This window comes from Paramormyrops kingsleyae, unplaced genomic scaffold, assembly GCF_048594095.1.
Source record: "Paramormyrops kingsleyae isolate MSU_618 unplaced genomic scaffold, PKINGS_0.4 ups72, whole genome shotgun sequence".
NCBI lineage: Eukaryota > Metazoa > Chordata > Actinopteri > Osteoglossiformes > Mormyridae > Paramormyrops > Paramormyrops kingsleyae.
The window spans coordinates 38,300-47,945 of record NW_027326010.1 but is presented as its reverse complement, the minus strand read 5'-3'; the positions used below and the strand labels follow the sequence as shown (position 1 = coordinate 47,945).

Sequence of the window (9,646 nt, the reverse complement as noted above, 5' to 3'; positions counted from 1 at the left end):
CATTTCACAAATTACCTTTATTTGTACAAAGACGGCAGTCCCCGCCCACTTTTGCAGAAAGTACTCGTAGCAATCGTATACAACTCACCGATTTCTTCCTCATTTTAATAACGACTTTCTCAAAGACATCTTGACATCAATGCCGCATCGACGTCTGCTCTTCTCTCGGTGCGACTCTCAATAAACCCTCAACTGAAAACAAAAGTGCTGATTCTGGCCGCTTCCCTCGCTTGCGGCCAAACCGTTCCGACTGCGCCCGATCTCGTCTGATCTCGGAAGCTAAGCGGGGCCGGGCTTGGTTAGTACTTGGTTGGGAGACTGCCTGGGAATACCAAGTGCCGTAAGCTTTTTCTTAGTTTCACCTTATCCAGAGGGCCCTGCGTCTTGCCACGAATGTAAAGATGTCACTACCGTTTCATTTCACAAATTACCTTTATTTGTACAAAGACGGCAGTCCCCGCCCACTTTTGCAGAAAGTACTCGTAGCAATCGTATACAACTCACCGATTTCTTCCTCATTTTAATAACGACTTTCTCAAAGACATCTTGACATCAATGCCGCATCGACGTCTGCTCTTCTCTCGGTGCGACTCTCAATAAACCCTCAACTGAAAACAAAAGTGCTGATTCTGGCCGCTTCCCTCGCTTACGGCCATACAGTTCCGACTGCGCCCGATCTCGTCTGATCTCGGAAGCTAAGCGGGGCCGGGCTTGGTTAGTACTTGGTTGGGAGACTGCCTGGGAATACCAAGTGCCGTAAGCTTTTTCTTAGTTTCACCTTATCCAGAGGGCCCTGCGTCTTGCCACGAATGTAAAGATGTCACTACCGTTTCATTTCACAAATTACCTTTATTTGTACAAAGACGGCAGTCCCCGCCCACTTTTGCAGAAAGTACTCGTAGCAATCGTATACAACTCACCGATTTCTTCCTCATTTTAATAACGACTTTCTCAAAGACATCTTGACATCAATGCCGCATCGACGTCTGCTCTTCTCTCGGTGCGACTCTCAATAAACCCTCAACTGAAAATAAAAGTGCTGATTCTGGCCGCTTCCCTCGCTTACGGCCATACCGTTCCGACTGCGCCCGATCTCGTCTGATCTCGGAAGCTAAGCGGGGCCGGGCTTGGTTAGTACTTGGTTGGGAGACGGCCTGGGAATACCAAGTGCCGTAAGCTTTTTCTTAGTTTCACCTTATCCAGAGGGCCCTGCGTCTTGCCACGAATGTAAAGATGTCACTACCCTTTCATTTCACAAATTACCTTTATTTGTACAAAGACGGCAGTCCCCGCCCACTTTTGCAGAAAGTACTCGTAGCAATCGTATACAACTCACCGATTTCTTCCTCATTTTAATAACGACTTTCTCAAAGACATCTTGACATCAATGCCGCATCGACGTCTGCTCTTCTTTCGGTGCGACTCTCAATAAACCCTCAACTGAAAACAAAAGTGCTGATTCTGGCCGCTTCCCTCGCTTACGGCCATACCGTTCCGACTGCGCCCGATCTCGTCTGATCTCGGAAGCTAAGCGGGGCCGGGCTTGGTTAGTACTTGGTTGGGAGACTGCCTGGGAATACCAAGTGCCGTAAGCTTTTTCTTAGTTTCACCTTATCCAGAGGGCCCTGCGTCTTGCCACGAATGTAAAGATGTCACTACCCTTTCATTTCACAAATTACCTTTATTTGTACAAAGACGGCAGTCCCCGCCCACTTTTGCCGAAAGTACTCGTAGCAATCGTATACAACTCACCGATTTCTTCCTCATTTTAATAACGACTTTCTCAAAGACATCTTGACATCAATGCCGCATCGACGTCTGCTCTTCTCTCGGTGCGACTCTCAATAAACCCTCAACTGAAAACAAAAGTGCTGATTCTGGCCGCTTCCCTCGCTTACGGCCATACCGTTCCGACTGCGCCCGATCTCGTCTGATCTCGGAAGCTAAGCGGGGCCGGGCTTGGTTAGTACTTGGTTGGGAGACTGCCTGGGAATACCAAGTGCCGTAAGCTTTTTCTTAGTTTCACCTTATCCAGAGGGCCCTGCGTCTTGCCACGAATGTAAAGATGTCACTACCCTTTCATTTCACAAATTACCTTTATTTGTACAAAGACGGCAGTCCCCGCCCACTTTTGCAGAAAGTTCTCGTAGCAATCGTATACAACTCACCGATTTCTTCCTCATTTTAATAACGACTTTCTCAAAGACATCTTGACATCAATGCCGCATCGACGTCTGCTCTTCTCTCGGTGCGACTCTCAATAAACCCTCAACTGAAAACAAAAGTGCTGATTCTGGACGCTTCCCTCGCTTACGGCCATACCGTTCCGACTGCGCCCGATCTCGTCAGATCTCGGAAGCTAAGCGGGGCCGGGCTTGGTTAGTACTTGGTTGGGAGACTGCCTGGGAATACCAAGTGCCGTAAGCTTTTTCTTAGTTTCACCTTATCCAGAGGGCCCTGCGTCTTGCCACGAATGTAAAGATGTCACTACCGTTTCATTTCACAAATTACCTTTATTTGTACAAAGACGGCAGTCCCCGCCCACTTTTGCAGAAAGTACTCGTAGCAATCGTATACAACTCACCGATTTCTTCCTCATTTTAATAACGACTTTCTCAAAGACATCTTGACATCAATGCCGCATCGACGTCTGCTCTTCTCTCGGTGCGACTCTCAATAAACCCTCAACTGAAAACAAAAGTGCTGATTCTGGCCGCTTCCCTCGCTTACGGCCATACCGTTCCGACTGCGCCCGATCTCGTCTGATCTCGGAAGCTAAGCGGCGCCGGGCTTGGTTAGTACTTGGTTGGGAGACTGCCTGGGAATACCAAGTGCCGTAAGCTTTTTCTTAGTTTCACCTTATCCAGAGGGCCCTGCGTCTTGCCACGAATGTAAAGATGTCACTACCCTTTCATTTCACAAATTACCTTTATTTGTACAAAGACGGCAGTCCCCGCCCACTTTTGCAGAAAGTACTCGTAGCAATCGTATACAACTCACCGATTTCTTCCTCATTTTAATAACGACTTTCTCAAAGACATCTTGACATCAATGCCGCATCGACGTCTGCTCTTCTCTCGGTGCGACTCTCAATAAACCCTCAACTGAAAACAAAAGTGCTGATTCTGGCCGCTTCCCTCGCTTACGGCCATACCGTTCCGACTGCGCCCGATCTCGTCTGATCTCGGAAGCTAAGCGGGGCCGGGCTTGGTTAGTACTTGGTTGGGAGACTGCCTGGGAATACCAAGTGCCGTAAGCTTTTTCTTAGTTTCACCTTATCCAGAGGGCCCTGCGTCTTGCCACGAATGTAAAGATGTCACTACCCTTTCATTTCACAAATTACCTTTATTTGTACAAAGACGGCAGTCCCCGCCCACTTTTGCAGAAAGTACTCGTAGCAATCGTATACAACTCACCGATTTCTTCCTCATTTTAATAACGACTTTCTCAAAGACATCTTGACATCAATGCCGCATCGACGTCTGCTCTTCTCTCGGTGCGACTCTCAATAAACCCTCAACTGAAAACAAAAGTGCTGATTCTGGCCGCTTCCCTCGCTTACGGCCATACAGTTCCGACTGCGCCCGATCTCGTCTGATCTCGGAAGCTAAGCGGGGCCGGGCTTGGTTAGTACTTGGTTGGGAGACTGCCTGGGAATACCAAGTGCCGTAAGCTTTTTCTTAGTTTCACCTTATCCAGAGGGCCCTGCGTCTTGCCACGAATGTAAAGATGTCACTACCCTTTCATTTCACAAATTACCTTTATTTGTACAAAGACGGCAGTCCCCGCCCACTTTTGCAGAAAGTACTCGTAGCAATCGTATACAACTCACCGATTTCTTCCTCATTTTAATAACGACTTTCTCAAAGACATCTTGACATCAATGCCGCATCGACGTCTGCTCTTCTCTCGGTGCGACTCTCAATAAACCCTCAACTGAAAATAAAAGTGCTGATTCTGGCCGCTTCCCTCGCTTACGGCCATACCGTTCCGACTGCGCCCGATCTCGTCTGATCTCGGAAGCTAAGCGGGGCCGGGCTTGGTTAGTACTTGGTTGGGAGACGGCCTGGGAATACCAAGTGCCGTAAGCTTTTTCTTAGTTTCACCTTATCCAGAGGGCCCTGCGTCTTGCCACGAATGTAAAGATGTCACTACCCTTTCATTTCACAAATTACCTTTATTTGTACAAAGACGGCAGTCCCCGCCCACTTTTGCAGAAAGTACTCGTAGCAATCGTATACAACTCACCGATTTCTTCCTCATTTTAATAACGACTTTCTCAAAGACATCTTGACATCAATGCCGCATCGACGTCTGCTCTTCTTTCGGTGCGACTCTCAATAAACCCTCAACTGAAAACAAAAGTGCTGATTCTGGCCGCTTCCCTCGCTTACGGCCATACCGTTCCGACTGCGCCCGATCTCGTCAGATCTCGGAAGCTAAGCGGGGCCGGGCTTGGTTAGTACTTGGTTGGGAGACTGCCTGGGAATACCAAGTGCCGTAAGCTTTTTCTTAGTTTCACCTTATCCAGAGGGCCCTGCGTCTTGCCACGAATGTAAAGATGTCACTACCGTTTCATTTCACAAATTACCTTTATTTGTACAAAGACGGCAGTCCCCGCCCACTTTTGCAGAAAGTACTCGTAGCAATCGTATACAACTCACCGATTTCTTCCTCATTTTAATAACGACTTTCTCAAAGACATCTTGACATCAATGCCGCATCGACGTCTGCTCTTCTCTCGGTAGGACTCTCAATAAACCCTCAACTGAAAACAAAAGTGCTGATTCTGGCCGCTTCCCTCGCTTACGGCCATACCGTTCCGACTGCGCCCGATCTCGTCTGATCTCGGAAGCTAAGCGGGGCCGGGCTTGGTTAGTACTTGGTTGGGAGACTGCCTGGGAATACCAAGTGCCGTAAGCTTTTTCTTAGTTTCACCTTATCCAGAGGGCCCTGCGTCTTGCCACGAATGTAAAGATGTCACTACCGTTTCATTTCACAAATTACCTTTATTTGTACAAAGACGGCAGTCCCCGCCCACTTTTGCAGAAAGTACTCGTAGCAATCGTATACAACTCACCGATTTCTTCCTCATTTTAATAACGACTTTCTCAAAGACATCTTGACATCAATGCCGCATCGACGTCTGCTCTTCTCTCGGTGCGACTCTCAATAAACCCTCAACTGAAAACAAAAGTGCTGATTCTGGCCGCTTCCCTCGCTTACGGCCATACCGTTCCGACTGCGCCCGATCTCGTCTGATCTCGGAAGCTAAGCGGGGCCGGGCTTGGTTAGTACTTGGTTGGGAGACTGCCTGGGAATACCAAGTGCCGTAAGCTTTTTCTTAGTTTCACCTTATCCAGAGGGCCCTGCGTCTTGCCACGAATGTAAAGATGTCACTACCCTTTCATTTCACAAATTACCTTTATTTGTACAAAGACGGCAGTCCCCGCCCACTTTTGCAGAAAGTACTCGTAGCAATCGTATACAACTCACCGATTTCTTCCTCATTTTAATAACGACTTTCTCAAAGACATCTTGACATCAATGCCGCATCGACGTCTGCTCTTCTCTCGGTGCGACTCTCAATAAACCCTCAACTGAAAACAAAAGTGCTGATTCTGGCCGCTTCCCTCGCTTACGGCCATACCGTTCCGACTGCGCCCGATCTCGTCTGATCTCGGAAGCTAAGCGGGGCCGGGCTTGGTTAGTACTTGGTTGGGAGACTGCCTGGGAATACCAAGTGCCGTAAGCTTTTTCTTAGTTTCACCTTATCCAGAGGGCCCTGCGTCTTGCCACGAATGTAAAGATGTCACTACCCTTTCATTTCACAAATTACCTTTATTTGTACAAAGACGGCAGTCCCCGCCCACTTTTGCAGAAAGTACTCGTAGCAATCGTATACAACTCACCGATTTCTTCCTCATTTTAATAACGACTTTCTCAAAGACATCTTGACATCAATGCCGCATCGACGTCTGCTCTTCTCTCGGTGCGACTCTCAATAAACCCTCAACTGAAAACAAAAGTGCTGATTCTGGCCGCTTCCCTTGCTTACGGCCATACCGTTCCGACTGCGCCCGATCTCGTCTGATCTCGGAAGCTAAGCGGGGCCGGGCTTGGTTAGTACTTGGTTGGGAGACTGCCTGGGAATACCAAGTGCCGTAAGCTTTTTCTTAGTTTCACCTTATCCAGAGGGCCCTGCGTCTTGCCACGAATGTAAAGATGTCACTACCCTTTCATTTCACAAATTACCTTTATTTGTACAAAGACGGCAGTCCCCGCCCACTTTTGCAGAAAGTACTCGTAGCAATCGTATACAACTCACCGATTTCTTCCTCATTTTAATAGCGACTTTCTCAAAGACATCTTGACATCAATGCCGCATCGACGTCTGCTCTTCTCTCGGTGCGACTCTCAATAAACCCTCAACTGAAAACAAAAGTGCTGATTCTGGCCGCTTCCCTTGCTTACGGCCATACCGTTCCGACTGCGCCCGATCTCGTCTGATCTCGGAAGCTAAGCGGGGCCGGGCTTGGTTAGTACTTGGTTGGGAGACTGCCTGGGAATACCAAGTGCCGTAAGCTTTTTCTTAGTTTCACCTTATCCAGAGGGCCCTGCGTCTTGCCACGAATGTAAAGATGTCACTACCCTTTCATTTCACAAATTACCTTTATTTGTACAAAGACGGCAGTCCCCGCCCACTTTTGCAGAAAGTACTCGTAGCAATCGTATACAACTCACCGATTTCTTCCTCATTTTAATAACGACTTTCTCAAAGACATCTTGACATCAATGCCGCATCGACGTCTGCTCTTCTCTCGGTGCGACTCTCAATAAACCCTCAACTGAAAACAAAAGTGCTGATTCTGGCCGCTTCCCTCGCTTGCGGCCAAACCGTTCCGACTGCGCCCGATCTCGTCTGATCTCGGAAGCTAAGCGGGGCCGGGCTTGGTTAGTACTTGGTTGGGAGACTGCCTGGGAATACCAAGTGCCGTAAGCTTTTTCTTAGTTTCACCTTATCCAGAGGGCCCTGCGTCTTGCCACGAATGTAAAGATGTCACTACCGTTTCATTTCACAAATTACCTTTATTTGTACAAAGACGGCAGTCCCCGCCCACTTTTGCAGAAAGTACTCGTAGCAATCGTATACAACTCACCGATTTCTTCCTCATTTTAATAACGACTTTCTCAAAGACATCTTGACATCAATGCCGCATCGACGTCTGCTCTTCTCTCGGTGCGACTCTCAATAAACCCTCAACTGAAAACAAAAGTGCTGATTCTGGCCGCTTCCCTCGCTTACGGCCATACAGTTCCGACTGCGCCCGATCTCGTCTGATCTCGGAAGCTAAGCGGGGCCGGGCTTGGTTAGTACTTGGTTGGGAGACTGCCTGGGAATACCAAGTGCCGTAAGCTTTTTCTTAGTTTCACCTTATCCAGAGGGCCCTGCGTCTTGCCACGAATGTAAAGATGTCACTACCCTTTCATTTCACAAATTACCTTTATTTGTACAAAGACGGCAGTCCCCGCCCACTTTTGCAGAAAGTACTCGTAGCAATCGTATACAACTCACCGATTTCTTCCTCATTTTAATAACGACTTTCTCAAAGACATCTTGACATCAATGCCGCATCGACGTCTGCTCTTCTCTCGGTGCGACTCTCAATAAACCCTCAACTGAAAATAAAAGTGCTGATTCTGGCCGCTTCCCTCGCTTACGGCCATACCGTTCCGACTGCGCCCGATCTCGTCTGATCTCGGAAGCTAAGCGGGGCCGGGCTTGGTTAGTACTTGGTTGGGAGACTGCCTGGGAATACCAAGTGCCGTAAGCTTTTTCTTAGTTTCACCTTATCCAGAGGGCCCTGCGTCTTGCCACGAATGTAAAGATGTCACTACCGTTTCATTTCACAAATTACCTTTATTTGTACAAAGACGGCAGTCCCCGCCCACTTTTGCAGAAAGTACTCGTAGCAATCGTATACAACTCACCGATTTCTTCCTCATTTTAATAACGACTTTCTCAAAGACATCTTGACATCAATGCCGCATCGACGTCTGCTCTTCTCTCGGTGCGACTCTCAATAAACCCTCAACTGAAAACAAAAGTGCTGATTCTGGCCGCTTCCCTCGCTTACGGCCATACCGTTCCGACTGCGCCCGATCTCGTCTGATCTCGGAAGCTAAGCGGGGCCGGGCTTGGTTAGTACTTGGTTGGGAGACTGCCTGGGAATACCAAGTGCCGTAAGCTTTTTCTTAGTTTCACCTTATCCAGAGGGCCCTGCGTCTTGCCACGAATGTAAAGATGTCACTACCCTTTCATTTCACAAATTACCTTTATTTGTACAAAGACGGCAGTCCCCGCCCACTTTTGCAGAAAGTACTCGTAGCAATCGTATACAACTCACCGATTTCTTCCTCATTTTAATAACGACTTTCTCAAAGACATCTTGACATCAATGCCGCATCGACGTCTGCTCTTCTCTCGGTGCGACTCTCAATAAACCCTCAACTGAAAACAAAAGTGCTGATTCTGGCCGCTTCCCTCGCTTACGGCCATACCGTTCCGACTGCGCCCGATCTCGTCTGATCTCGGAAGCTAAGCGGGGCCGGGCTTGGTTAGTACTTGGTTGGGAGACTGCCTGGGAATACCAAGTGCCGTAAGCTTTTTCTTAGTTTCACCTTATCCAGAGGGCCCTGCGTCTTGCCACGAATGTAAAGATGTCACTACCCTTTCATTTCACAAATTACCTTTATTTGTACAAAGACGGCAGTCCCCGCCCACTTTTGCAGAAAGTACTCGTAGCAATCGTATACAACTCACCGATTTCTTCCTCATTTTAATAACGACTTTCTCAAAGACATCTTGACATCAATGCCGCATCGACGTCTGCTCTTCTCCCGGTGCGACTCTCAATAAACCCTCAACTGAAAACAAAAGTGCTGATTCTGGCCGCTTCCCTCGCTTACGGCCATACCGTTCCGACTGCGCCCGATCTCGTCTGATCTCGGAAGCTAAGCGGGGCCGGGCTTGGTTAGTACTTGGTTGGGAGACTGCCTGGGAATACCAAGTGCCGTAAGCTTTTTCTTAGTTTCACCTTATCCAGAGGGCCCTGCGTCTTGCCACGAATGTAAAGATGTCACTACCCTTTCATTTCACAAATTACCTTTATTTGTACAAAGACGGCAGTCCCCGCCCACTTTTGCAGAAAGTACTCGTAGCAATCGTATACAACTCACCGATTTCTTCCTCATTTTAATAGCGACTTTCTCAAAGACATCTTGACATCAATGCCGCATCGACGTCTGCTCTTCTCTCGGTGCGACTCTCAATAAACCCTCAACTGAAAACAAAAGTGCTGATTCTGGCCGCTTCCCTTGCTTACGGCCATACCGTTCCGACTGCGCCCGATCTCGTCTGATCTCGGAAGCTAAGCGGGGCCGGGCTTGGTTAGTACTTGGTTGGGAGACTGCCTGGGAATACCAAGTGCCGTAAGCTTTTTCTTAGTTTCACCTTATCCAGAGGGCCCTGCGTCTTGCCACGAATGTAAAGATGTCACTACCCTTTCATTTCACAAATTACCTTTATTTGTACAAAGACGGCAGTCCCCGCCCACTTTTGCAGAAAGTACTCGTAGCAATCGTA

At 48.2% G+C, this 9,646-nt stretch overlaps 23 non-coding genes across 23 annotated transcripts; all 23 read left to right on the top strand.

Moving 5' to 3' along the window:
- Positions 1-228: 228 nt before the first annotated feature.
- Positions 229-347, top strand: LOC140586831 (5S ribosomal RNA). Its single transcript, XR_011988640.1, has one exon. It is a non-coding gene; the product is annotated as a 5S ribosomal RNA (ribosomal RNA).
- A 297-nt stretch (positions 348-644) lies between these two features.
- LOC140586842 (5S ribosomal RNA) lies at positions 645-763 on the top strand. The gene has a single exon (XR_011988651.1). It is a non-coding gene; the product is annotated as a 5S ribosomal RNA (ribosomal RNA).
- A 297-nt stretch (positions 764-1,060) lies between these two features.
- On the top strand, positions 1,061-1,179 carry LOC140586804 (5S ribosomal RNA). Its single transcript, XR_011988613.1, has one exon. It is a non-coding gene; the product is annotated as a 5S ribosomal RNA (ribosomal RNA).
- Positions 1,180-1,476: 297 nt separating this feature from the next.
- LOC140586556 (5S ribosomal RNA) lies at positions 1,477-1,595 on the top strand. Its single transcript, XR_011988365.1, has one exon. It is a non-coding gene; the product is annotated as a 5S ribosomal RNA (ribosomal RNA).
- Positions 1,596-1,892: 297 nt separating this feature from the next.
- On the top strand, positions 1,893-2,011 carry LOC140586555 (5S ribosomal RNA). The gene has a single exon (XR_011988364.1). It is a non-coding gene; the product is annotated as a 5S ribosomal RNA (ribosomal RNA).
- A 297-nt stretch (positions 2,012-2,308) lies between these two features.
- Positions 2,309-2,427, top strand: LOC140586869 (5S ribosomal RNA). The gene has a single exon (XR_011988670.1). It is a non-coding gene; the product is annotated as a 5S ribosomal RNA (ribosomal RNA).
- Positions 2,428-2,724: 297 nt separating this feature from the next.
- On the top strand, positions 2,725-2,843 carry LOC140586781 (5S ribosomal RNA). The gene has a single exon (XR_011988590.1). It is a non-coding gene; the product is annotated as a 5S ribosomal RNA (ribosomal RNA).
- Positions 2,844-3,140: 297 nt separating this feature from the next.
- On the top strand, positions 3,141-3,259 carry LOC140586554 (5S ribosomal RNA). The gene has a single exon (XR_011988363.1). It is a non-coding gene; the product is annotated as a 5S ribosomal RNA (ribosomal RNA).
- Positions 3,260-3,556: 297 nt separating this feature from the next.
- Positions 3,557-3,675, top strand: LOC140586841 (5S ribosomal RNA). Its single transcript, XR_011988650.1, has one exon. It is a non-coding gene; the product is annotated as a 5S ribosomal RNA (ribosomal RNA).
- A 297-nt stretch (positions 3,676-3,972) lies between these two features.
- LOC140586803 (5S ribosomal RNA) lies at positions 3,973-4,091 on the top strand. The gene has a single exon (XR_011988612.1). It is a non-coding gene; the product is annotated as a 5S ribosomal RNA (ribosomal RNA).
- Positions 4,092-4,388: 297 nt separating this feature from the next.
- LOC140586868 (5S ribosomal RNA) lies at positions 4,389-4,507 on the top strand. The gene has a single exon (XR_011988669.1). It is a non-coding gene; the product is annotated as a 5S ribosomal RNA (ribosomal RNA).
- A 297-nt stretch (positions 4,508-4,804) lies between these two features.
- LOC140586553 (5S ribosomal RNA) lies at positions 4,805-4,923 on the top strand. The gene has a single exon (XR_011988362.1). It is a non-coding gene; the product is annotated as a 5S ribosomal RNA (ribosomal RNA).
- A 297-nt stretch (positions 4,924-5,220) lies between these two features.
- LOC140586552 (5S ribosomal RNA) lies at positions 5,221-5,339 on the top strand. Its single transcript, XR_011988361.1, has one exon. It is a non-coding gene; the product is annotated as a 5S ribosomal RNA (ribosomal RNA).
- Positions 5,340-5,636: 297 nt separating this feature from the next.
- LOC140586551 (5S ribosomal RNA) lies at positions 5,637-5,755 on the top strand. Its single transcript, XR_011988360.1, has one exon. It is a non-coding gene; the product is annotated as a 5S ribosomal RNA (ribosomal RNA).
- A 297-nt stretch (positions 5,756-6,052) lies between these two features.
- Positions 6,053-6,171, top strand: LOC140586550 (5S ribosomal RNA). The gene has a single exon (XR_011988359.1). It is a non-coding gene; the product is annotated as a 5S ribosomal RNA (ribosomal RNA).
- Positions 6,172-6,468: 297 nt separating this feature from the next.
- Positions 6,469-6,587, top strand: LOC140586549 (5S ribosomal RNA). Its single transcript, XR_011988358.1, has one exon. It is a non-coding gene; the product is annotated as a 5S ribosomal RNA (ribosomal RNA).
- A 297-nt stretch (positions 6,588-6,884) lies between these two features.
- Positions 6,885-7,003, top strand: LOC140586830 (5S ribosomal RNA). Its single transcript, XR_011988639.1, has one exon. It is a non-coding gene; the product is annotated as a 5S ribosomal RNA (ribosomal RNA).
- A 297-nt stretch (positions 7,004-7,300) lies between these two features.
- LOC140586840 (5S ribosomal RNA) lies at positions 7,301-7,419 on the top strand. Its single transcript, XR_011988649.1, has one exon. It is a non-coding gene; the product is annotated as a 5S ribosomal RNA (ribosomal RNA).
- Positions 7,420-7,716: 297 nt separating this feature from the next.
- LOC140586548 (5S ribosomal RNA) lies at positions 7,717-7,835 on the top strand. Its single transcript, XR_011988357.1, has one exon. It is a non-coding gene; the product is annotated as a 5S ribosomal RNA (ribosomal RNA).
- A 297-nt stretch (positions 7,836-8,132) lies between these two features.
- Positions 8,133-8,251, top strand: LOC140586547 (5S ribosomal RNA). Its single transcript, XR_011988356.1, has one exon. It is a non-coding gene; the product is annotated as a 5S ribosomal RNA (ribosomal RNA).
- Positions 8,252-8,548: 297 nt separating this feature from the next.
- Positions 8,549-8,667, top strand: LOC140586545 (5S ribosomal RNA). Its single transcript, XR_011988354.1, has one exon. It is a non-coding gene; the product is annotated as a 5S ribosomal RNA (ribosomal RNA).
- Positions 8,668-8,964: 297 nt separating this feature from the next.
- LOC140586544 (5S ribosomal RNA) lies at positions 8,965-9,083 on the top strand. The gene has a single exon (XR_011988353.1). It is a non-coding gene; the product is annotated as a 5S ribosomal RNA (ribosomal RNA).
- Positions 9,084-9,380: 297 nt separating this feature from the next.
- LOC140586543 (5S ribosomal RNA) lies at positions 9,381-9,499 on the top strand. The gene has a single exon (XR_011988352.1). It is a non-coding gene; the product is annotated as a 5S ribosomal RNA (ribosomal RNA).
- Positions 9,500-9,646: the final 147 nt, after the last annotated feature.